Here is a 4,776-nt window from a genome sequence, read left to right as displayed (position 1 = left end):
TTTTTATTTTTTTATTTTTTTATTTTTATTTTTTTACATTTATGTTCATTAACATGCACTGTCCTAAATAAAAAAAATAAAAAAATAAAATGGTTATTCCCACCTCTAATGCACAATGCTACACAGTCACCCAAAGTGTCACTTAACAATCGTGGGGTTGCACACAATCCTGGTAAGTGTGTGAACTCCTAATTGCATTCTGTCCCCACTGCTACCCTTCAAGCTGTGAACATAATTCATTAATGTCAAGAGGAGAAAGGAAAGAAACAAAATTAATGAGAAAACATAAACAGGGCACCAGCTCCCTGTGTCTAACAGGCCTCCCATATGCTGTAAAGCTAATGCAGAGGCCCACGTTTGTGTCCAAAGGTCGTTTTCTGTGTGTCATGCCAAGGCTCTTTTTACTCAGCTTTCCATATTTGCTCCACCATCCTATCCCAGTAAAGGCTAAAAAGCACCCTAAAGTATTAAAGCATAAAGAGGCCAGTACACCTACCGTCTATAAGAAAATATTTTGTGTTTTAACGTAGGTTGTACACTGACCGTCAAATGTAAATGCTATTAATTAGAGATCTCTAAACTTGAGCGAGTTTGTTTTTGCAGCCTCTGTGAGCCAATTCTACGGTTTTACTGTGGTGAGACAAAAGTAAAAGTCAAACTGTAACTGTCTATATGCCTGAGCAGCCAGGCAAAGGAAAGGAACACTTGGACGCTTCTTGCATAAACCCCACCCACCCTTTCTCAGAGGGCTTGAGCCCATGTGTGACATCATGGTTATAATTATCATGAAGATGCCATTTTTGTTTGTTTTTCCCAAGCAGTCAGAAAAATATCACACCTTTGTTTAAGGATTTAAAAGTATTATCTAAAGCTGCACTGTTGCCCACCCACATGAAGCTTCTTTTTAAAAACACTCTACATTTTCTCAGTAGGGTTAGAGAGAGGCCTCCTTGTGATTATTCCCATTGCAACTAAAGACAGGATTGTTTTCTGAAGCATGAGGTGGTGTACTTGCCTATACCATATAAAAATAATTTTAATAGGGTTTTTGGATGGAGCTTCACATATCCGAACAAAGTGACAGTGACACCCTCAGGAATTCTGCAAAGACCTACCATCTCACTTCCCATATTAAAAGCTAGATCATCATTCTGCCACATTCTTGTTGATGTTTGCAGTTTTGCTTAAATGTGGCTCCCATTCAACAGCCTTCCCCAGCCATATCCATCTGGACCAATTAGTGTACACAGCATTCATCAGTGAATAAAACAATATGAAATTTAGTCTTCATCACACAAATGAGCCTGCTGCAAGTCAGCTTTGGTTATGAAGGACCAAGATGAAACATACATATGGTTTTCCTGCCTCTTGCAGAACGTTGCACTGTTTCACCCTGTTCCTCTCCAGAAACATCTTTCCTCTTACCCGTGTTTCCTGAGAATTGTGACTTTCATAATGGTGTAAAACAACTTCTCTTCAATCAAGATCGCCTGACAAGCGAACCTAAAACCAGATTTAGAAATTATGAAAAACATAATGAAATATTCAAAATGAAGTGTTTTGTGTTTCTGAGGTATCAATTACATAATCACTGGAGCACAGAGTAGGCAAACCGGATGTTCTCCATGCCCGTCAAACCCTAACCTTCTTGATCCCTTTTATTGCTCACATTTCTCTTTCTCATCTTTCTGTTCTTTGCAGCCTCATGCGTTTTCTCTCTCTCCTCATTCTGTCTTCCTTTGTGTGCGTCGGTATGCCTGTTAGTTGTTGGTAGAGTGAAGTGGCTGCATTATCTACATACATTATTGATGCTTGCAGCACTTTAACACACACATGCACAACCACACACACACACGCACACACAAAATCCAGCTTACCGCTCACATAACAAAAACTTACATACAGTTATACAATCACACACACATACAGTCACAAAGAGCACACGTAGCCTCACTTTTGAATGAAAAAGTGAATGACAGCGCACACATGTTGTCGTTTTTTTAAAACAGCTGATTCCCTGTTTTAAGAAAAAATGAGGAAATTGTGACATTCTCAGACTAAAATTAATTCACAGTCACATGCTGGGCTAATAGGTTAAGACATGAATAGAAAGTGAGAGTTATGAAAGAGAAGAGACAGAAGGATTAGAATTTGAGTAGCAGGGAGTTGGAGATGGGAATAAGGGAGTTGGAGGGGACAGAAGAGTTCCCAGCATCTCTTTTCCCAGGGCTTTGTGAGGGCCTCATTAAATATGGATGGTGCTTGGATCAGAGCAGGGGTAAGTGGGACTCCACAAACAGCACATGCAGCCGATGCAGGCAGCCCCATCCTGCTGTGATGGAGCTCGGTGTGTTTTTTTGCTTCATTTGTCTCTCTGTACTCCTCCTCCCTTGATTCAGTTTACTGCCCTCAACCCTTTTGTCCAGCCCCTGTCGCTGCCATCATGTGGCACTGTCTGTCAAACTCTTCTTCTTTTTCTCTGCTTGTCTGTTTTTGTCTTTTTCTTAGACTCATTTTCTGTCTTCTGCCTCAGTGCCCCCCACTCTCATTCCATCTCCAGTTTGCTTGTTTTTCCCCATGATTCACCGATCTAAAAGGAAAGCTTTCCTCCATTATTCACACCCTAATCGTAGTTTTTCAGATGAGAAGATAAAAATCATGTTTCAAATTGGCAATAATATTACAATGCTGAGAGACTCAGGCTCCAACAACCCTAACTCTTAATTCTGATTCATGCCTGTCGTCAGGAGATGAAGACACGTCACCCTGGTCCTCTTCAGTGGAGTGATGGGCGAGCAGCGAGGGCAGCGGGACTGTAACTGGCACCTTCATGGAGCCCTGATACCCAGGGCAGAGAGCAGGTGTGTGAATGTCTGTCTCTCTAATACTGAAATGAAACAGATTGTGTTTGTGTATGTGATTTGTGTGTGCACACAACAAAAGATGGCAATATTAGAGGATTTAAAGACTGTGGGATAAACACAGTGAGACAGACGCACAGTGGAGAGGTAAGTGAGCAGTAAACTAGTGTCTGTCTAGTTTAGCCAGTGTGTTACTCCAAACAGACCTGTAAGGCTAAGGTGAAGCTCAGTCTAATCTGGCTCAGCAGGAGTGACGCACAAACTCCCTGTCACAGCCTGCAGACACACTCTGTAATCCCATTTGCCTACTCTGCGCGCCTGTGTGTCTCTGTGCGTGCAGTAAGAGTGTTAGGCAAAAGTTGTAAGTAATGCATGTTTCAGAATTTACTATACTCACCGTGTATGCATAGCTAATTTAGTTAACGTTCCAAAAATACAGAGAAGTCACAGGGAGGGTGCATGGGCGGATGGATTGTTCTGTGGAGTGCCAAGACTTGAGTTTGCAGCTTTTCTCTAGAGCAGGGATGTTAAACTCATTTTATGTACACAGTAACCTGTAGGCCCACCTATAATCAAGTAACCTGTACACAGGTTACTTTGATTATAGGTGGGCCAGACTGGCGAAACTTCCCTTTCTGTCAGTGTAAAGTTTAACTATACATTTAATTCCTGAGATATTTTATTAAAGGAAAAAGAAGTGAAGGAAAGAAATGTGTCAGCACAACTATTTGGGCTTAAAATGTAATAAATAAATATGTAAAACTAAAGAAGAAAGTAATAGTAGCTCATTGGGCAGTGTCCTGTAATTTTAAAAGTCCCAGAACATGTCCTTTGAAATTTCTTTAGCCCAAAGTAAAACAACAGGAGCCTTTCAGTTATTTAGTTACTTTGGTATAGTGTGAAAAGCTGTGGGGAAGGTCTTTATCAGTAGGAAAACCTATAAAACGTATTAAAATAGGTTTAAAAGTCAAAATATTTAAGCCCTATTTGACATTTTCTAAAGCAATTTAGGGGCTAGAGTTTTCCTGGACCAGTTCTGGTCCCTGGGCCTTATGTTTGATACCTCTGCTCTGGACATTTTGAGTGAATTGTGTTTTTGGATAATATTATTTATGTCATTATATTTCTTTAAGACTACAAGTGCCATCTGACTTTACAGACAAATTATTTTTTTAGCTCAGTTCAGTTATATTAATGTAGCACCAATTCAGAACACAACAGTTGCTTCAAGGTGCTCGGTCTATTCCCAATGCTAACATGTTTGCTGTGTCAAAGCTACAAAATGTTTAGTGGTTATTACAGTGTTTCCCACACTTTAGTTGGCGAGGCCACCCAAGTATATTATCAGACGCCTGTGTATATTTTGTGACTTATTTTGGATTATTTGTATTTTCCACTGTATTTTGAGAGTTCAGTCTCTGCTCACAGCCTTTCCTGTCAACAGCAGCCACAGTCTTTTGAGAGACAAGAGACTGTCGTGTAGGGGTGGGTAATATAGCTTCAAAATGATATTGCAATGCTTCAGTAAATTTGCAATAAATATATTTTTAGTGATAAAAAAACATCAAACAAAATAACAAAACAAAATACTGCGCAACAGTTGGGGAGTGCAGATTAAAGGTAGCAGGATTTAATAGTGCAAGCATAATCAAAGACATTTTCCATCTTCTTTTCCAATGAATATTTGCGTTGTTTTCCGATGTCTAAGGAGCTTAGAAAGAAAAGTGTCTGGACTTCTTTAAGTTGCTTGAAGACGTTTCACCTCTCATCCGAGAAGCTTCTTCAGTTCTAAGATCAAATGGTGGAGAGTCCCATATTTAAGCCCTATGGGAGTGTCCTCCCAGGAGCACAATGGACCCCCTAACGATCCTCTACCTAATCGCACAAGCCAAGGTGTGAAAAGGTCACAATCAGC

At 40.2% G+C, this 4,776-nt stretch overlaps 1 protein-coding gene across 2 annotated transcripts in view; it reads left to right on the top strand.

The window, feature by feature from the left end:
- Positions 1 to 4,776, top strand: part of frmpd1a (FERM and PDZ domain containing 1a) — a 57,072-nt gene that overhangs the window by 14,603 nt on the left and 37,693 nt on the right. The window contains exon 2 of one of the 2 annotated variants that reach the window (XM_005737374.1): positions 2,748 to 2,861. The gene's annotated coding sequence lies outside the window, so the exon portion shown is untranslated. Of the gene's footprint in view, positions 1 to 2,508; positions 2,862 to 4,776 lie in introns of both variants that reach the window. The other variant, XM_013911949.1, reaches the window with a different exon arrangement.

Source organism: Pundamilia nyererei, unplaced genomic scaffold (assembly GCF_000239375.1).
Source record: "Pundamilia nyererei isolate P.nyererei 1_Seehausen unplaced genomic scaffold, PunNye1.0 scaffold00075, whole genome shotgun sequence".
Lineage (NCBI taxonomy): Eukaryota > Metazoa > Chordata > Actinopteri > Cichliformes > Cichlidae > Pundamilia > Pundamilia nyererei.
The sequence above is the reverse complement of the archived record's forward strand: the minus strand, read 5'-3'. Positions and strand labels throughout refer to the sequence as shown.